A 22,345-nucleotide genomic window follows, 5' to 3' on the forward strand; every position below is an offset into this window, starting at 1 on the left:
GGAACTACGGACATGTTAGCCTGACATTAGTAGGGAAAATGCTATAATTTATTAGAGAATGTGATAACTGGGCACTTAGAAAACAATGGTGAGATTGGACAGAGTCAGCCTGGATTCATGAAAGGGAAATCATGATTTAACAAAGCTGTCAAGTGTTTTTTTTTGAGGATGTTACTAGCAGGGTACATAAGAGAAAACCAGAGTATGTGGTATATTTGGATTGTCAGTAGGCGAAATGAGCACATAGGATTGGGGGTAATACACTGGATTGAGAATTGGTTAACAGACAGAAAACAGTAGGGAATAACTGATCATTCTCAGGTTGACAGGCAGTGACTAGTGGGGGTACCACAAGGATCAGTGCTTGGGCTCCAGTTATTTACACACACTATAATGAATGATTTGGATTTTTATTCATTCATGCGATGTGGGCATTGCTGGCTAGGCCAGCATTAATTAACCCTAACCCATCCTCAATTGCCCTCGAGGTGGTGGCGGTGAGCTGCCTTCTTGATCCGCTGCAGTCCATGTGGTGTAGGTACACCCACTGTGCTGTTAGGGAATTCCAGGATTCTGACCCATCCCATGACCCAGGAACGGTCCTACAAGTCAGGATGGCGAGTGGCTTGGAGGGGAACTTCCAGATGGCGGTGTTCCCATGTGTCACCTGCCCTTGTCCTTCTAGATGGTATGGGTTTGGAAGGTGTGAAGGAACTTTGACAAGTTCCTGCAGTGGCTCTTGTACATGGTACACACTGCTGCCACTGTGCATCAGTGACGGAGGAGTGAAATGTTTGTGAAAGGGATGCCAATCAAGCAAGCTGCTGTGTCCTGGATGGTGTCAAGCTTCGAGTGTTGTTGGAGCTGCACTCATCCAGGCAAGTATTCCATCACACCTGACTTGTGCATTGTAGATGGAGGACAGGCTTTGGGGAGTCAGGAGGCTAGTTATTCGCCACCAGATTCCTAACCTCTGACCTGCTCTTGGCTCTTGTAGCCAGTGTTTATGTGGCTGGTCCAGTTGAGTTTCTGGTCAACGATAACCTCCAGGATGATAGTGGGATTCAGCAATGGTAATGCCATTGAATGTCAAGGAGAGATGATTAGATTCTCTCTTCTTGGAGATGGTCATTGCCTGATACTTCTGTGGCACAATGTTCCTTGCCACTCGTTAGCCCAAAAAGGATATCGGCTAGGTCTTGCTGCATTTGGACATGGACTGCTTCAGTATCTGATGAGCCACAAATGGTGCACAATCAGCAAACATGCCCACTTCTGACCTTATGATGGAAGGCAGGTCATTGATGAAGCAACTGAAGATGGTTGGGCCTCAAGCATTGCCCCGAGGAACTCCCACAGTGATGTCCTGGAACGGAGATGACTGACCTCCAACAACTACCATCTCAGCCCTGTCGACCCTGCAAAGTTAGTAAGGAGGACATCTGGGAATGAGTGCCAAAATTGGGAGAGCTGTCTCAGGCTAGTCAAACAACAGCCTGACAGTCATCCTCACAGAATCATACCTTACATATAATGTCCCAGACACCACCATCACCATCCCTGGGTATATCCTGTCCCACCAGCAGGACAGATCCAGCAGAGGTGGCAGCACAGCTGTATACAGTCAGGAGGGAGTTGCCCTAGGAGTTCTCAACATCGACTCCAGACCCCATGAAATCTCATGGCATTAGGTCAAACGTGGGCAAGGAAACCTCCTGATTACCACATACCACCCTCCCTCAGCTGATGAATCAGTACTCCTCCATGTTGAACACCACTCGGAAGAAGCACTGAGGGTGGCAAGGGCGCAGAATGTACTCTGGGTGGGGGACTTCAACGTCCATCAGCAAGAGTGGCTCGGTAGCACCACTACTGACCGAGCTGGCCGAGTCCCAAACGACATAGCTGCTGGATTGGGTGTGTGACAGGTGGTGAGGGAACCAACAAGAAAGGAAAAACATACTTGACCTCATCTTCACCAACCTGCCTGCTGCAGATGCATCTGTCCACCTCGGTATCAGTAGGAGTGACCACCACACAGTTATTGTGGAGGCGGAAGTCCTGCCTTCACATTGAGGATACCCTCCATCGTGTTGTGTGGCACTACCACCATGCTAAATGGGATAGATTTCAAACAGATCTAGCTACTCAAGACTGGGCATCCATGAGGCGCTGTGGGCCTTCAGCAGCAGCAGCATTGTACTCAAACACAATCTGAAACCTCATGGCCAGGCATATCCTTCACTCTACCATTGCCATCAAGCCAGGAGATCAATCCTGGCTCAATGAAGTGTGCAGAAGCAGCACCAGGCATACCTATACATGAGGTGTCAACCTGGTGAAGCTATGACACAGGACTACTGTGCATGCCAAGCAGCAAGTGATAGACAGAGCGAAGCAATCCCACAAGCAACGCATCAGATCTAAGCTCTGCAGTCCTGCCACATCCAGTCATGGTGTTGAACAATTAAACAATTTACTGGAGGAGGCAGCTCCGCAAATATCCCCTTCCTCAAATGATGGAGCCCAGCACATCAGTGTAAAAGATGAGACTGAAGCATTCGCTACACTAGTCAGCCAGAAGTGCCGAGTGGATGATTCATCTCAGCCTCCTCTGGAAGTGCCCAGCATCATAGATGCCAGTCTTCAGCCAATAGCCAATTCGATTCACTCCATGTGATATCAAGAGACAGCTGAAGGCACTAGATACTGCAAAGGCTATGGGCCCTGACAATATTCCAGCAATAGTACTGAAGACTTGTGCTCCAGAACTTGCTGCACCCCTAGCCAAGCTGTTCCAGTACAGCTATCCAGCTATGTGGAAAATTGCCCAGGTATGTCCTGTATACAAAGTAGGACAAATCTAACCCAGCCGATTACCACCCCCATCAGTCTCCTTTCCATCATCAGTAAAGTAATGGAAGGGGTCATCAACAGTGCTACCAAGCAGCACTTGTTTAGCAATAACCTGCTCACCGATGCCCAGTTTGGGTTCTAGCAGGGTCGCCCAGCTCCTGACCTCATTACAGCCTTAGTTTTTTTTTTTCTATTCATTCACAGAATGTGGGCTTCGCTGGGCTGGGCCAGCATTTATTGGCCATCCCTAGTTGCCCTTGAGAAGGTGGTGGAGAGTTGCTTTCTTGAACCGCTGCAGTCCATGTGGTGTAGGTACACCCACAGTACCATTTCATGGTCATCATTGGACTAGATTTTTATTGATGGAATTCAAATTCCACCATCTGCCGTGGTGGGATTTGAACATGGGTCCCCCAGAGCATTACCCTGGGTCTCTGGATTACTAGTCCAGTGACAATACCACTACACCACCGCCTCCCCTATGTGGGGACCAAATGTAATATTTCAAAACTTGCTGTTGAAACAGAATTGGTGGGAATGAGTGTTGAGGAGGATGGAAAGAAGCTTCAAGGAGATTTAGACAGATTAAGTGAGTGGGCAAGAACATGGCAGATGGAATATAATGTGGAAAAATATGAAGTTATCCACTTTGGTGGGAAAAGCAGAAATGCAGAATATTTTTTAAAATGGGAAAGAAATTGGGAAGTGTTGATGTCCAAAGGGTCCCGAGTGTCTTTGATCATAAGTTACTGAAAAGCCAACATGCAGGAGCAACAAGCAATTGAGAAGGCAAATGACATGATGGCCTTTATTGCAAGGGGATTTGAGTACAGGAGTAAGGAAGTTTTGCTGCAGTTGCATAAGTGCCCTGGTGAGACCACATCTGGAGGATTGTGTGCAGTGGTCTAGAACCAGGGGACAGTCTCAGAATAAGTAGTAGTGCATCATTTAGGACTGAAATGAGGAATTTCTTCAGTTGGAGGGCAGTAAATCTTTCGAATTCTCTACCCCAGAGGGTTGCGGAGGCTCAGCCATTGAGTATGTTCAAAGCAGAGGTGAACAGACTTCTAGATATCAAGGGATATGGGGATAGTGCAGAAAGATGGCATTGAGGTGGATGATCAGCCATGACCTAGTTGAAAGGGGGAGCAGGCTCGAGGGACCGAACGGCCTGCTCCCATGTTCCTACTCAGCACATATTGGGAAGAAAATCTGGGGTGCCACTCATGTCCTCACTGGGTGGATCCAGGCAGGAAAGGAAAGCTCAGATACATCTCGTGCAACGAATGAGTGCTGGGCACTCTCTTTGACTAAAGACAGACAGACATTTAGAAAGCATATTTCAGAACCTCCCAAAGTGCTTTGCAGCCAATAAAGTACTTTTTGGATTGTAGCCAGTATCTAGGTAAATGTAGCAGCTAACTTTTGCACAGCAAGGCTCCATAAATAGAAACACAAAGACCAGATATCGTGTGTCTTTTTGGGGCTGCTGTTCATTTAACGTTGACCAGAACACACTCCACCTTCTCAAATTACACCCGTTAGACGTCCACCTCAGTAGAAGGGTTTAATATCTCACCTGAAAGATCAGTTGTTCAGCTAACCAATATTCAATTTGAATTAACTCCCCCCAGTTTGTGCACCAATACACATCCTGGTATTTGTAAGCCTCTACCAGTACTATTCTGTAACCAACCAGTGCACAAAGCGTACAAGTGGCCTCCTCCCAGTAACTTAGCTCTTACAAACAAACAGCCAGCATCCTTATTCCGATCAGGATCCGCCATGTAGAAAGCCACCGACATAAACCTGCTTGCATGCACTAACTGGCCAACACAATTCATTGGGATTCAACACCATGAGTCACACATTGGGCCAGAACACCAACAGCCTCCAGCACCCAAGCAGTGACCTCTCATACCCAGTTCCTGATCTCAGCTGTGCTGTTGTGGGGAGGAGCTGAGAGAAGCTGGAGGTAGAGTCAACCCCATCACACTAACTAGTGGGCTCCATTCGAAGTCTCTTCACCTTACTGCAATTGGGTACTTGGCACCAGAGATGTGGAAGGGGGTCGTCTGGAAGAGACTAAGTAACGTTTAAAGGAGGAACTCTACTGACAACACTCTGGCTTCACAAATACAGCCTCAGGTGAATCAGCCAGACCAGAAGATCCTCAGTCAATATGGAATTAGCAGATTCTAGGAAGCAAGAGTACTGCAATTGCCCTTAGTGTTTGAGTCTTTAGAAATAATTCACTCCCAGGATGTGGACATCGCTAGCAAGGCTGGCGTTTATTGCCCTTCCATAGTTCCTCTTGAGAAAGCAATTGCACAAAATGAGCAGTATGTCAGGCCACTTCAGCAGGCAATCAAGAGATCAGTTGGTGTAGGACTAGAGTCACATATAGGCCAGACTATCTCTTTCCCTAAAAGGACATTTGGTTCACTACAAAAACCCAACCGCTTTGTGGTCACCTTTACTGAAACCAGCTGCTAATTTCCAATTTTTTTTTCTTTTAAAGACACCGATTGAGAATTTAAATTTAACTTAATCAAATTGTCATGGTGGGATCAGAACCCACATTCTGAATTATTAGACCAGCAAGTAACAAAAGCACAGCAATACTGTTTTGTTCCAAACACTGAAGTGGGGAGTTTGAAAGTTTTGGTGTGTGTGTGTGTGTGTGTGTGTGTGTGTGTGTGTGTGTGTGTGTGTGTGTGTGTGTGTGTGTGTGTGTGTGTGTGTGTGTGTGTGTGTTTGTTTGTTTGTGGGGGGCGGGGGGGGGGGGGGGAACTAGTGTCATGAGGGGTGAGGAAAGGAAAAATTAACCATGGTTTCCACTCCATATTTCAATCCAGTTACCCCTTCTAGAAAAAGGCATAGACAGGATCAGACTGAACTGTGATGTCCTATACCTGCCCATAAAATTACATTTATAAATCACCTTAAATATAACAAACATATCAAGGCATTTCAGGACACATCTTGTAGCAGAAATAACAAAAAACAAAGGCAAAGGCAAGTAGTTTTTGAGGTGGGGATTAATAGGCAAGCAGCTCCATTGAGTACAGCCAAGATGGCTAAAAGGTCTGTCACCAGGGGGAGGGGAGATTATAGAGGCAACAATGACAGAAATGGAGGTACTGGGATGGAAGACAAAACTGGAGAGGAGTGCAAACTCACAAGTAGATTATCTCACTGCAGATGACTAAAAACCTGCTCCACCCTATAGCCAACAATACAGACCCAGGGAAAAATAAATAGTTGCGTAAAGAACAGACACTGTGGGCGAGGCTGCAGAATTTGGCCAGACAGTCTGGCTAGAAGCTGAAACAGCTAAAGCCCAGTTTATATTCCACCTCACCATCCCCCGACAAGGCAATCATCTCAAGAACACCACTCCATTCAGAAACAGCACAGCGAAGGATTGCAGGCAGTAAGTGAGGTGCCATCTTTCACAAGTAAACTGAGGTCCCCCTCTGCCCTCTTAGGTGGACGTCAAAGATTTCACAGCATTGTTTCAAAGAGGAACAGGGAAGTTACCCCATGTGCCCTGGGGCCAATATTTATCCCTCAATCAATCACAAAACAATTACCTGGTTATAATCAAATTGCTGTTCAAGAGATCTTGCTGTGCACAATGCTGCATTTCCTATATCACAACAGTGACTACACTTTTAAAGTACTTTGTTGCCTATAAAGTGCTGTGGGACATTGAGGCTGTGAAAGGCAATATACAAATGCAAGTCTCCCTTTCATATCAACTTCACAACACAGGCTATGCTGATATAGTGATATTAAAACTAAGCTTTTAAGTGTTGAATGGGCACAAGGAAAATGCATGAAGGTACAGAAAGTTTCACTCCACAGGTCACTTAAACAGAAGTTTGCACCATAGCCTCACAGAACTGGACACAGCAGTTTTAAAAAAAATGAAATGCTGTTGAAAATGGCTTCAATACTCATGAGACTTCAAAATAGAATTGTCCAACAATACAGCACAGAAGGAAGCTAATCAGCCCATCATCTGTGCTGGCTCTTCAAAAGAGCTATCAATTAGTCGCATTCCCTGCTCTTTCCCCACTTCCCTGCAATTTTTATCTTTTCAGGTGGTTCTTTTGTATAAAAATTATTAACTTAGCGTCCCGCAGCCAATACCATCACTATGGCAACAGCTGTGTCTGTTCTGTTATTAGCTGTACATTGCCAGAGGTGACAGAAAACCTGCATCGGCAGATTCTGTTCAATATTAAGACTTAATTTTAAAGAAAAACAGAAATTGAATATCTTAGCAACTTTCCTAGTGATGTATGTGTTTTTATTTCTCCAAAGCTGGTATGCGTACCGTGGGCCGAATGGGAGCCACAGCAGAGTATCAAAGCTGCAAGCAACACTCCCTACATTGTCTCAATCCTAATGTGGCATCTTCACCCTCCTGAGTCACCAGCCAAATTTAAATTCAACCTGATGTTAACAATGGGTCAAAGCTTAGTGGTTTAGTTGCCCTCGGTGATTAAATGGTTTGCTTGTATGTAGAGACAAAGATCCCATTTGCGGATGAGAACTTGGGGGCCATCAATATACGACAATCACTAATAATTCTAAATGGGGAATTCAGGAGAAACTTTACCCAGAGTGGTGGGAATGTGGGACTTGCTCCCACAGGGCATGGTCAAGGCAAATAGTGTTGATACATTTAAGGGGGAAGCTGGATAAACACACAAGGGAGAAAGGAACAGAAGGAAATGGTGATGGGGGCGAGATGAAGTTGGGGGTGGGAAAAGGCTCATGCATAAACATCAGCATGGACCAACTGGGCCGAATGGCCTGTGTCTGTCATAAATACTTTGTAGTCCCATTGTGGGGTCTGCGCAGGCCAGTTAACACAGGAAATCTTCAGAACCATTATCAGGAGCTCATTCAGGAGATCCAGACACGCTCCTGCAGCCCAGAGACTTTGGAGCAGGATGCCCACTGCCAAAGCATTTTGAGCACATCTCAAGCTGATATGCATATGTGGGCTGGGAGAATAATACAGGATGTTACGTGGGGGGTGGGGAAGAGAAAAAAAAGAGGCAGCTGGTTAGCTCAGTTGACTAGATGGCTACAGCATGGATTCAATCCCTGTGCTGGCTGTGGGGAGCCCTCTCCTGAATCAAAGTTCAAGTCCCACTCCAGAGATTCAAGTCCCATAATGCAGGCTAACATGCCCATGTGCAGTACTAAGGTAATGCCATCTTTCAGCTGAGTCCCCATATGCTCTCTTTCAGATGGTTGCAAAAGATCAAGACTATTTCAAGGAGAACCAGAAATTATCCCCTGGCCAATACTTATCCCTCAAACATTGAGAACAGAGATTATCTGGTCATTATCAGATTACAAAATTGCATGATGAACGGTTGTCAACCTAGAACGTCAACTCTTTCTTGCTGCACAGATGCTGTCAGACCTGCTGAGTATTTCCAAGTGATCTTAGTTTTGTTTCCTTGCATTCCTCACTTCCTTGTCAGAAAGAAAAAAAAGTTTTCAACACTTACAATTCTCATGATTTAGTTAGGTCAAACAGGCAACTCACAAAATGAGGTCAGCTAATTCATAATCAAGCTGAGAAGTTAAAATTAACACTCTTACTCCTCCTTCACTTTGAGACACGGTTTGAGTGAACTCTGCCTGATAAGCCCCAGAGAAATTTGGGGCGGGAGATTGTGGATCAGACAGCTTCAAGTAACACACCAAGGCATAGTCTAAGCATCATCTGAAATATGACTGACAAAAATGAACTGCTCTTACACAAAAGATTCTTGGTTTTAAATGAATAAAATCCGACATTAGCTCAAAATACTTGTGGCAAGAAGTCCACTGATCAAAAGTCTTATCTGATTGGCACTCAAATCTTTCCATTTAGAATGACGTTAAAAGTGTAACAAACAGGGACAGGAGGAAGAATGAATTTTATAGTTAAAGTTACAGGATGATTTGTATGGAAGTAACTGACAATTTGCCTAGCAATCTCCAACAAAATACTAGAACCTCAGACTCCAGAAACACTTATGAAAGCACCACACTATCCCTTTCACCCTTCGTTTTGCACTAGGGTTACTGTACAAACCAGCTGAAGGCCAAGCTCACTTGCAAACAGGAAACATTGCCACTGATGCTCAGTTGATCACAGTCAAAGCTGTCTTTGGATACACTTGGAAGAGCTGAAGAATTCCAAAGATTTGCAACCCCCAGTGGAGAAATTTCTTATCAAACCTGGTCAACCCCTCATCCTGAGACTGTGACCAACCTCACCCTAGTTCTAGACTCTGAAGCCAAGGGGAAAACAGCCACTAAGCATTTAAAAAAAAAGACAACATTACTGTCTCTCTTGTTTTTACCCACCTATTTTCCACTGTCCTCCTCCCACTCACTATGACTAAAAACAAGAAATTCCACAACACACCCCCTTTCTCAACCACCACCCCACTCCGGGGCCCTTCACAGAATGGCAATGGCAGTGATTTTAAGAACCACCAGAATACACCCCCCCTCCCCCTCAACCCACGTCCCACCGCTACAGCCAACCCTTGACTTCATCATCCCACATGGTTTTTAGACTTCCAAAGTTTCTAAGGACAACAGGGCTCTCGCCAATCATATCCTCATCTCCTATATATCTCCATGCTTGCCCTAACCTCTCTCCAATCACTGTCGTCCCAAACCTCTCACTCCAACTTCAGGCCTTCAATTGACAGGGCAACAACAGCTCTGTTGATCTCAATAATGGCCTAGCCTCCTTTGACACTTTCATGGCCACCAGATCATGGAAAATCCTCGCCCCCCCCACCACCCCGCTCCTGGGCCAACAGCCTCTTTCCATTCCCGCCAATTGCTTCAAATTCACTCGACACAATTTTAGCCTTATTACCTTAAGGTCCATCACTCCCTTTCCCAGTCCTGAGGACTCTGACCGACCATTTGCTCCCCACTCCAGTGGTTGCTCTTGTCCCAGCCTCTTGGAGCCCCATCCCTGACCACATCTCCTTAAGACTCTCCTCTGAACGAGCTTCTACCCCACTCCCCGATCCAGTACACCCTTTCTTCAGACACTCATTATGCAAGAGCGCTAGAGAAATGCAAGTGAGCAAACGGTCAATCCCCCTCCATCACAGTGAACTTTAAAATACAAATAGTTGTTTCTGGTTAAAAGCTTAAAAATCAACACAACTTTCAAAAAGCGACTCATGTTTGAGAGCAGTGGCAGGTCCGATGGGAGGTTACTAATGGAAAAAATATCGAACAGTCAGCACATGTATTGCTGCCATCTTGACCACTACTAAGGCACAATTCTCCCCAACAAAACCCTGAGCTGTTTCAGCCCCAGCTCGCGTGGAACAGACTTTCCACTGAATTCTGAATCATTGCAGTTTGAATGATTCGACGCTAAGATAAAAGCCCACGCTACTCGTCTCATAACTAAATTACAAACCCAGAGCTACAAACTCAAAAGGGTTAAAAAAAATTATGGAGGGGGAAAGGGGGATTAACGCCCCACTGGTTTGGGTCAGGAAATAAATCTAGCTTAATATATCGGTCTAAAAGTTTGATTAAATCCTTGATTTATTCCCCAGCAAATTAAATAGATGTTTGTCCTTTCGCACGTGAAAACATTAAGCAATCCTTTTGTCAGCCGCCTAGACCCTTAAAGCACTGTAAAGCGGGGATGATCCCTTAAAAAATACAAACTGATAATCGACAGAGCTTACAATTCATTGTGGTAACCACGTATTTCACTACATATATGCATTTTAATGAAAATCAACAAGCTTCCTTTCCCTCTTGCAGGCTCGCTATGTTGGCCATTTAGAAATCACTCCCCCGCGATCACAAACTGGCCCCGCTCGTCTTTTCAAATCAAGTCTTACTTTGTAATTAAATTGCAAAAGCCAACAAGATACTTACAATGTACAACAAGCTTCCAGTGAAGTTTTTCAGGATTTCCGAAAGAAAATAAATCACTCAATAAAAAATCATAACTTTTCAAGTCCTGGAACCACCTAGGCTTTTTACGATTGCTTATAATCAAATATTTAAAATGCTTTTTTAAAAAGTTAACTAAAGCTAAAAGCTCCTGCCGAAACTTAAAAGTTTTTAGTTACAGTCACATGAGGTCATTCCCGCAACATTGTCCTTCCGCCTACCATGATTGACAGGAGGAATTGACTCTTTTTTGCTTTTGCTTATTGGTGGAATCCAATCCGCTCTGCTGACTGGCTGGCCAGTTGCCGCTGTTTTTACATCCTCCTGCGCTGATTGGTGAAAACCAGTTATAATTGTTGTCATTCTCAGGTTTTGGAGACTTTGAGGAGGTTGTTTTAAAGAGCAACCATTTTCATTTAGAAGATAAACTTTGTGATTTATACAAGTGCAAAATCCATACTCCAGGGAAAAGTCCTAAAAAAATCTTCACATACAATGAACTGCAGTGTCTGTTATTGAGTATAACATGCAGTAGCTAATTTGCACACAGCAAAGTCCCAGAAGGGCAATGAGATAATGGCCATTTAATTTTGCTTTTTTTGAAGTGGATTTAGTTGAGGGGTAAATATTAGTTCCAGGACACTGAGGAAAACTCGCCCTGCTCTTCTTCGAATAGTGTGGTGGGATCTCTTACATCCACCTGTGAGGTTTAATGTCTCATCTGAAAAACAGCACCTCTGACAGTGCAACACTCTTTCAGTACTGCACCGGAAGTGTCAGCCTAGGTAATAAACTTGAAGCCACAGCCTCTGACTCAGAGCAAACAAGGTTATCAACCAAACAAAATGCAGTGTTGTAAATCCTGGTGTTAAAATATCACCCTCTCACTTGATGGCCATTGTGTTATAAATGGTCTTTCTCCCTTTCTACAAAAACTTTGCTAAGCATTTTTTTCATGACACCAAGCCATCTGAAATGGTTGTTGCTTTTTTCCAAAGCACTTCTGAAATATAAATTTGCCTATTCAAAATTATATTTGTGGGTGTAGGGCCCCGTCAGGCTGTCTCAGACTGATTGTTCATGTGGATCCTAGCTCATTGGATCTGCTCTTACAGTGTTCCTCACTCCAGTAGGAGTATCTGGGGAGGATTCTTCTCCCTTGCTGAACAGGAGTCAACAACAACAATTTGCATTTATATAGCACCTTTAGTGTAGGAAAGCATCCAAGTTGCTTCACAGGAGCATTAGCGGATGAAAATTGACACTGAGCCACGTAAAGTGATATTGCAGGTGACCCAAAAACTTGACTGAAAAGTTTTAAAGAGCATCTTAAAGGAGGAAAGTGAGATAGAGAGACTTAGAGAGGGAATTCCAGAGCTTAGGGCCTAGGTGGCTAGACATAGGGCCACCATTGTTAGAGCAAAGGAAATTTGTGATGCACAAGAAGTCATTATCATTAAATATGAGCAGAATACCCCTCCCTGACATGGCATATTTTAATGAGGCTGTAACTACAGATAGCATTAAATGTTGTAAAATGGAAATCTGCAGCAACCAATTGCACACCACAGTAGCAGGGCATATCGGGGTAAATTCATTGCCTCTCAGGTGCCCTCAGACATCTGGTTTGTAGCAAAATGGAAAAAGAAAGCATATTTTGGAACCTAGATTACATTTTAGAAATGTTTCTATTAGTCTGTTCAACCCTACATGTGGGAAGAAAAAGAAAAACTTGCATTTATATAGCACCTGTCACATCGTTGGGACATCCCGCATTACTTTTACAGTACGGTCACTACTGTTCAGGTACAAACACAGGAGCTCACTGGAAGGCAGCAAGGTCCCACCAACAGCAATGGTGACCAACTGACCAGTTGTGTTGGTCGAGGGACAAATGTTGGCCAGAACACCAGGGAGAACTTTCCTTGCCGTTCTTTGAATCGTGACCAGCACCGCAATTTAAGGCTTCATCTGAAAGACAACACCTCCGACAAAGTCGCACTCCCTCAGTACTGCATTGATGTGACGCCAGCAACTTGCATTTATATAGCATCTTTAATGCAGTAAAATGGCCCAGGGCACTTCACAGGAGCATAATTAGACAAGATTATGTCAGTCTCAATTATGTGGGGGCTTGACCCCATGTTCTCAGACTTGGAAGGAAGAGTAAGACCCTTGAGTCAAGTTCATACTTGAAGATGAAATGAGAAGAAAAACTTGTACTTATATAGCACTTTTCACAACCATATGATGTCCCAAAGCACATTAGAGCCAATTAAGTACTTTTGACCTGTAGTCACTGCTGCAATGTAGGAAACACAGCAACCAGTTTGCACACAGCAAGCTCCACAAACAGCAATGTGATAATTACCAGATAATCTGTTTTTTGTGATTTCGATTGAGCAATAAATATTGGCCAGGACACCAGGACTATTTCTCCTGCTCTTCTTTGAAATACTGCCTTGGGATCTTTAACGTTTACTTGATAGGGCAGATGAGTCCTAGGTTTAGTGTTTCATCCAAAAGGCAACACCTTCCTACAGTGCAGCACTGGAGTGTTAGCTTCAATTTTTGTGCTCAAGTCTCATGGAGTGAGATTTGAACCCACAACCTTTTGACTTTGAGGCAAGAGTGCTACCTACTGAGCCACAGCCAACATTAAAAGGTAATATAGAAAAGAGATGGAAATAAAGAAAAAAGCTTAGGTGAGTCATGGAAACAAAGCAGATTGCATGTAGCTTTACCAAATGTACATTCACTAATGTGCTGGTGAAGTATTGTAATAAGGCAATCCTTGCCATTTAAATCTATAAACCAAAGCAAAATATGTAAAGTGTCAAAATGCGAGTTGTAATTAACACAAACTGAGCTCTTAACCCTGAGACAGTGCTGTTATTGTGACATCCAGCATTCATCAATTGTTAATACAAAATACACAACAATAATAGACTGGTCCAATCTGGAGTTATTGGCTGCACACTCTGGACCTTTGTTATCAAGGCAGAGCAACTGGTCACAAATGTATACAATCTAAAGTTGACAGCCCTTGAGTGATGGGCCTAAGTGGAGCAGTGGATGAAAGGGACACAGTCATGCTTGCTCGGTTGTGTGTCTTGAGTCATTTGAGGAAATCAATCATTTTCATGCAAGATGCCAACAGAATATCCCAAAGGCTATTAAACCCTGCATTCTTTTGTAATCAAACTGCTTTATTTTCTCCCCAGTTACCCTTTTAAATTATGAGGTTGCATAGGCTAGCTTTTTACTCCCTCAAGTATAGAAGATAAAGGAGTGATCTGATTGAGATGATTAAAGGATTTGATAGGGTAGGTACAGAGAAACTATTTCCTCTGGTTGCAGGAGGTCTGAACAAGGAAAGTCATTGATGAGGATGATATGGGCTGAGGAAAATTCTCCGAAGAACTCCTCCAGTAATCTCCAGAGACTAGAGCCCAAAAATCAAGACTGACACTCCAGTGCAGTGCTGAGTGACTGAGAGAGGTGCTGCCTTTCTTTTGCCCTATCAGGCAGACATAAAAGATCTCATGGCACTATTTCAAAGAAGAGCAGGGGAGTTATCCTTGGTGTCCTGTCAATATTTATCCCCCAATCAACATCACAAAAAATCAAATTATCTGACCATTATCACATTGTTATTTGTGGGAGATTGCTGTGTGCAAATTGGCTGCTGACTTTCCTGTATTACAACAGTGAGCACACTTCAAAAGTACTGTATTGGCTGTAAAGCTCTTTGGACGTCCTTTGGTTGTGAAAGATGTTCTGAGAAATCAAGTATTTCTCTTTTCCTTCTCTCACTCATTAAGCATGTTGAAATTAATTTTATGTGTATTAAAGAACATCTTTTCCTAACATTTGAAAATAACTTTTTAGCTGAAGACCATTTTATGTGAGAAAACAGCTTATACTATTGCCCTGAGAACTGACATCAGTGGGCAATAACTAGGCCAACAGCAAGAGAACAGGGAATATTCCTATGATAAAAGCAAATCCTGACCAGCATTTCAAAAGATAAACTGACTCCATTCCTCTCCCTGGCTATTCTCTGAGGCTGAACCAGAGTGTTCACAACCTTGGCGTTGTATTTGATACCAAGATGAGCTTCTGACCACATTTCCATGTCATCATTAAAACCGTCCATTTCCACCTCTGTAACATCGCCCAACTTTGACCCTGCCTCATCTTATATGTTTCTGAAACCCTCATCCACGCCTTTGTTACCTTTAGACTGGACTATTCCAACACATGCCTGGCCAGCCTCACATCTTTCACCCTCCGTAAACTTAAGTTCACCCAAAACTCTGCTGCACGTATCCTAACTCGCACCAAGTCCCATTCACCCAGGTGCTCGCTGACCTATATTAGTTCCCATTTAAGCGACACTTTGATTTTAAAATTCTCATCCCTGTTTTTAATTCCCTCCATGATCTCCTCACCCCCACCCTCTTCCCTAACTCTGTAATCTCCTCCCAGGCCTCCAACCCTCCCAAATGTCTGTGCTCCTCCAATTCTGGCCTCTTGCACATTCCCAGTTTTAATCGTTTCACCATTGGCAGCCATGAGTTCAGCTGCCCAGGCGCTAAATTCCAGAATTCCCTGACTAAATATCTCTGCCTCTCTCTCCTCCTTTAAGTTGCTCCTTAAAATCTACCTCTTTTGTCATAATATCTCCTTATGTTACTCAGTATCAAATTTTGTTTAATAACACTCCTGTGAAGTGCCTTGGGACCTTTTACAATGTTATAGAAATGCAAGTTGTTTTTGTAATCAACAGTCATTGCTAAATAGGTGAAATTTTAATTAGACCATTTTTGGGTCCCCAGTGGCGGCCTCCTGCCATTCAATATCCCACTCCTTTCTTATTATTCCTGCTAGGTTCAGGCAGGATTCAATCCTGGAAGATTGTTTTGAGGGCCAGGAATTAAAATGTCCTGGGACTTATCTGGCACCATCATGGTCACCTCCCATACTTCCCAGCCCCCTCACCTTGCTGCACTCACACCCAACTTCAATGTACTGAAGATATTCAACCTGTCAGTTGCAGTACATTGCAGGTGTTCTACCTGTCAGTTTTATGGTGTTGAAAATGTTTCCCCTGTCAGTTTCAGCACATTGCAGGTGTTCTACCTGTCAGTTTCATGGTATTGAAGATGTTTCCCCTGTCAGTTTCATCATGCTGAAGGCCACTGCCCAGGATTCTCAGTACGCTGAATTGATGAGATGTACAACATTTCATTCTAAGGTAGTAAGTGGCTCAGCCTCTTCTTGGGACAACTCAAATGAATTGCCACACTCAAGTGCTCCATCACAAAATGCCTGAGACAGTATACGTGCCCATTAAACAAATTCACACCCTGGCTTGCCAGGCTCTATAAATAAAGCCCTGCCCAAGATGCTGCAGCGGAATTCATCCAGTGGAACCCTTCATTAGAAAATATTCTTTAAAATTGTTCTGGCTCAATAAATCTGAGTAGCATTAGGAAATGTGATGGTTGATGTAGTTCATTAAGCCTGACTGACCATACATCATTCTTTCACTGCAGAGTTCTGCAGTCAGCCCTATACTGTCAAAGTTGGTCCCTTTTTTATAAGCTGTAATTCATGAAGCATCTGGGCAATGATTTTGTTCACTGTTGGGTATCCTATATAAAGTCTTGATGTTAGTGCTGTGGAATGGAACCTTCCATTTTGAACACATTATATCTTTAAATATTTCCTTGTGCTGTCACCCCTGTTATTGTCATTGGATCATTACTCAGTGATAACTGAATTCAATCAGACACCAAAAGCAATATCCCTGGTGCAGCTGTGTAGAATCCAGGTTGTTACTTTCTCACAAATTTGTTTTTAATTCTAGATATGTTTCGCTTTCTGTATTCATGACTGTTTCCATTTTTCCTAAAGAGAATAATATCAAGTTAATTTCTAGCATGCACAGGGACCGAGGAGAGAAAAGAAAAACTTGCATTTATATAGCACCTTTCATGCCCTCAGGATGGCCCAAAGCGTTTTACAGCCAATTAAGTCCTTTTGAAGTGTAGTCACTGTTGTAATTGTTATGCCCACAGCTGATGTTATTTGTTGAGCAAGCCAAATCCCAGAGGGAAACTTGTCTTCTGATTATAACCTCTTTTTTGTATTTTTAAAATGAGTGGAAAACTACTGATCCCAGAAGTATAGAATCCCAGTAACACTTTTAGGATTTTAAAATTAAAAGATTTATTAACAAGAAGAAAAAAAAAACTTAAGAACACAAGATTAACATTACACAGTTAAAACAGTCTTACAAAACATCCCCCCAAAAAACCCATTTGGTCAGAGCATACAAGTTAACTGCTTAGCAATAGCTCCCTTACAGATTTTTAACCATAAAAATCTAGTAATATTACCCAAGTCAAAATCTGCTGTCACTTTAGTGAAAGTTATACCACATGACTTCTCACTCTCTTCCACTCTGCATTGGAAATCCAAGAAAGTTCAGAAAACAAACTGGTTTCTGAGACAAAGACTTTGCTGGTTTGACTGGATAGCTGTTTCAGATTTCACACCTTTCCTCAGCATAAAGCTGGTCTTTGGACATCTCCCCTACACAGCGACCACAACTCAACTAAACATCTTTCCTTAAATATCTTTCTTCCTTTTCACCTTAGATTCCATTGTTCTCAAACACCTCTTTGAATTCAACTTATCCAAAATATAAAAATCTTTCATGTTTTCCTATTGCCTTCATTTTCAGGCCAAATAAAATTAAATAAGGTCTGGCAGCATCGGCGGAGAAGAAAAGAGTTGACGTTTCGAGTCCTCATGACCCTTCGACAGAACTTGAGTTCGAGTCCAGCATAGAGCTGAAATATAAGCTGGTTTAAGGTGTGTGTGTGGGGGGCGGAGAGATAGAGAGACAGAGAGGTGGAGGGGGTTGGTGTGGTTGTAGGGACAAACAAGCAGTGATAGAAGCAGATCATCAAAAGATGTCAACGACAATAGTACAATAGAACACATAGCTGTTAAAGTTAAAGTTGGTGATATTATCTAAACGAATGTGCTAATTAAGAATGGATGGTAGGGCACTCAAGGTATAGCTCTAGTGGGTTTTTTTTTATATAATGGAAATAGGTGGGAAAAGGAAAATCTTTATAATTTATTGGAAAAAAAAGGGAAGGGGGAAACAGAAAGGGGGTGGGGATGGGGGAGGGAGCTCACGACCTAAAGTTGTTGAATTCAATATTCAGTCCGGAAGGCTGTAAAGTCCCTAGTCGGAAGATGAGGTGTTGTTCCTCCAGTTTGCGTTGGGCTTCACTGGAACAATGCAGCAAGCCAAGGACAGACATGTGGGCAAGAGAGCAGGGTGGAGTGTTAAAATGGCAAGCGACAGGGAGGTTTGGGTCATTCTTGCGGACAGACCGCAGGTGTTCTGCAAAGCGGTCGCCCAGTTTACGTTTGGTCTCTCCAATGTAGAGGAGACCACATTGGGAGCAACGAATGCAGTAGACTAAGTTGGGGGAAATGCAAGTGAAATGCTGCTTCACTTGAAAGGAGTGTTTGGGTCCTTGGATGGTGAGGAGAGAGGAAGTGAAGGGGCAGGTGTTGCATCTTTTTCACCCCCTACTCCTCAACCCCCTCCTATGGCACAACCCCATGCCCACGCAAAAGATGCAACACCTGCCCCTTCACTTCCTCTCTCCTCACCGTCCAAGGACCCAAACACTCTTTTCAAGTGAAGCAGCATTTCACTTGCATTTCCCCCAACTTAGTCTACTGCATTCGTTGCTCCCAATGTGGTCTCCTCTACATTGGAGAGACCAAACGTAAACTGGGCGACCGCTTTGCAGAACACCTGCGGTCTGTCCGCAAGAATGACCCAAACCTCCCTGTCGCTTGCCATTTTAACACTCCACCCTGCTCTCTTGCCCACATGTCTGTCCTTGGCTTGCTGCATTGTTCCAGTGAAGCCCAACGCAAACTGGAGGAACAACACCTCATCTTCCGACTAGGGACTTTACAGCCTTCCGGACTGAATATTGAATTCAACAACTTTAGGTCGTGAGCTCCCTCCCCCATCCCCACCCCCTTTCTGTTTCCCCCTTCCCTTTTTTTTCCAATAAATTATAAAGATTTTCCTTTTCCCACCTATTTCCATTATGTAAAAAAAACCCACTAGAGCTATACCTTGAGTGCCCTACCATCCATTCTTAATTAGCACATTCGTTTAGATAATATCACCAACTTTAACAGCTATGTGTTCTATTGTACTATTGTCGTTGACATCTTTTGATGATCTGCTTCTATCACTGCTTGTTTGTCCCTACAACCACACCAACCCCCTCCACCTCTCTGTCTCTCTATCTCTCCGCCCCCCACACACACACCTTAAACCAGCTCATATTTCAGCTCTATGCTGGACTCGAACTCAAGTTCTGTCGAAGGGTCATGAGGACTCGAAACGTCAACTCTTTTCTTCTCCGCCGATGCTGCCAGACCTGCTGAGTTTTTCCAGGTAATTCTGTTTTTGTTTTGGATTTCCAGCATCCGCAGTTTTTTTGTTTTTATAAAATTAAATAAGATTCCTTGTTTACTTATGAAACCTTTGTAAGTTGTAAAAGCCCCTTGTCACTTCTAAACTCCCTTTGAAATGTGACAGCTGAAAAGTCAAGATCTTACCTATTACCTAATGCAAATTTTTAAAACCCAACCTATTTACTTGTAAATCCAAATTCATTATAGCCTCCCATTACAAATGCATGCATTTAGCACCTTTACCCTTTCATCTCTCAACTCCTGCAGACAAGTTGTCTCTATGATCCTTCCCCCCCCAAGTTTAATTAATCATGGACACATGCACACACACGCACACACAAACACACCCCCTTCTCTACAGAATACCACGATATTCCCAAAATATTAAAATAATAACATCTATATCCGTATAATGTAGGAAACATGGCAGCAAATTTGCAGACAACAAGCTCCCATAAACACCGATGTGATAATTACCAGATTATCTGTTTTTTGGTGATACAGGTTGAGGGATAAATATTGCTTAGGACACCAGGGAGAACAATGATGCTTTTTGAGAAATGTCACAAGATCTTTTACATACCCCGGAGAGGGCAGACTGAGCCTTGAAATAACATCTCATCCAAAAGACAGTACCTCCAACAGTGCAGCACTCCCTCAGTACTGCATTGAGGTGTCAGCCTAGATTTGAACCCATGCCCTTCAGACTCAAAGGCAAAAGTGCTACCCATTGAGCCACAGCTGACACCAAAGATGCTCTTTAGCTTATTTCAACTATTAGTTTTATCCTGTGCACTCATGTGACACCCCTCTCCAATTTCAAACAAAAAAGCTGATAAAATAGGTAGCAATTTGGTTCATTGTGTGCTAAATCGGAAAGTTGCAGGTTCAAGTTCCACTCTGAAGACATAATCTACACTGACAAGCTCAGTGCAGTGCTGAGGTGTCCTACGGATTAGATATTCAACTGAAGCCAGGCCTGCCTGTTTGAGTGGGTGTAAGATGGCCCATGAGCACTGTTTGAAGACGAGTATGGCAATGTCCTGGGTCCAACTTTCATCCCTCAACCAACACAGATGAACTGGTCATTCACACATTCGCTGTCTATAGGATTCCACTGTGTGCAAATTGGCTGCTGTTCCTACTTGGTAATAGTGACTGCACTTCAAATTAATTAATGTATCCCCTCTCTCTGAAATAGTGCCATTGAGTGTTTTAAACCCACCTGATAAGACAGACAGGGGGCAGAATCACCCCAGGATGGCACCATGCAGTAGTGGGCAGGGAAATTGGCGCGCTGATCCTGCTGGCCGGAATGGCGGGTTTCCATGCCATATCATCCCCGTCCTGCCTCATTAATAATGCATTAACCCGCCAGATCACTAGCGGGTGGCCTCTGGTTCGCAGGCCCTGACATGACCTTGCAGCTTCCTCAATGCAGGCACTATAATTAAACGGGCACAACACGCACACTTCACAATGCTTACAGCGCAGGAGCGCTCCACTGAAGAAATGGACCCAAAGGCAAAGAAGAGTGCTGCCCTCAGATATAGTGATGTCTCACTTGAGCACCTGCTGGACATCTTAGAGGCCTGCCACAATATCCTCTACCCGACTCTGGCCACAGGAAGGACAGCAATGTGTCGATTCCAGCTTGGGAGGTGGTAGCAGCGGTGGTGAGTGCAAACATAGACCAGAAGAAGTAGGTTACCCAGTGCAGAAAGAGGATGAATGATCTCTGTCAGGGTAAGTTAACCATCTCATCACTCTCAACTCACACACTCACAAGCCCGTCATGCATCCACAGAGATCTCACTCACTACCAGCTCAAAGGACATCACTCTCTCACACACACCCTCATATCTCCATCTGGCCCCATCCCCTCTGCTCATCTCATCCTCATTCCATCCATGGCTCCACTAACTGCCCACAAATGGCAGCCGTCCTTCTCATCTGCCCTGCCATGTGTTTTGCTTACATCCTCGCCATTTGTCTTTGTGCAGGACAAGATTGCACACAATAAAAGGGAGAGGTCACAAGCCAGGGGTGGTGTGGCGGACATCAAGGGCCTGGGGGGAACTTTGAAATCAGAGCCAATCACACTGGCTGGAAATGATGTTTACCATTTTTGTGGCGATGGTGAGGTCGGCGACAAGCACCCAAATGAGGATCCCGCACCAGATCATCCCTCTGTCAACACTACTCTGAGTCCACTGCTCTGTGTTCAACGCAGCTGCGAAGCACTAACAATCTCCACTTTCTCTCCTAGGCACATCTGCCTCAAGCCCAATGCCCCCAGGCAACCTGGACCCCAGCTCCAGTGCCAAGAGCACCTCAGATGAGGACCTGGAGGGCAGTACTATTGAAGACCTGTCACAGTGCTCACCTATACCCTCCACCAGCGCAGCGACACACATCTCGGTGGGACCTAGATGTAGAGCAGCCTCGGGATCACAATCTGGTGAACACAGCACACAATCTGGTCCACAGCAGGCGGAGGTAGGGACATCTGACATTGATGACACTTGGAGGACCGCTGGAGGCAAGAAATCTGCTGAATCTGAATCAGATGATGACCCTCCAGACTTGGTCCTCAATCAGTTGTTGGAGCTGCAAAGACAATCCCGGGAACATCAGGAAGGGATGTCCGCTGCACTCCTCAGATTGCAAGGGACGATGGAGCAGTCCGTCCACCTTCAGTCCAAAGTGATCACGCCATCATGCCAACGCACCGAGGTCAACACTGGCAAGATGGTGGCTGCCAAAGAGACCTTGGTCCAGAACATTGGTCCTGCAATTCTGTGGGGGCTGAGCTCCATCATTGAAGCCATAGTTGGCCTCCAACAGGGTCAATGCAAGTGGGGCACAGGGCAGCTCGATCTCACTCCAGCTTCCCCTTCTCCCCAAGGAGTCAGCCAGGGGCCCTCGGGCACCCATAGGAAGGAGGACCAGCAGCTCGACACCCCAGGGCCATCCACCCAGGCGACTTCGGGAA

At 44.2% G+C, this 22,345-nt stretch overlaps 1 protein-coding gene across 2 annotated transcripts in view; it reads right to left on the minus strand.

Annotated features, from left to right (window-relative positions):
* The window catches only part of cdk4 (cyclin-dependent kinase 4), a 29,974-nt gene extending 18,946 nt beyond the window's left edge, over positions 1 to 11,028 (minus strand). For both annotated transcript variants that reach the window (XM_041180461.1, XM_041180460.1), the window contains exon 1: positions 10,801 to 11,028. The gene's annotated coding sequence lies outside the window, so the exon portion shown is untranslated. The remainder of the gene's footprint in view (positions 1 to 10,800) is intronic.
* Positions 11,029 to 22,345: the final 11,317 nt, after the last annotated feature.

This window comes from Carcharodon carcharias, chromosome X (assembly GCF_017639515.1).
Source record: "Carcharodon carcharias isolate sCarCar2 chromosome X, sCarCar2.pri, whole genome shotgun sequence".
NCBI classification, from domain to species: domain Eukaryota; kingdom Metazoa; phylum Chordata; class Chondrichthyes; order Lamniformes; family Lamnidae; genus Carcharodon; species Carcharodon carcharias.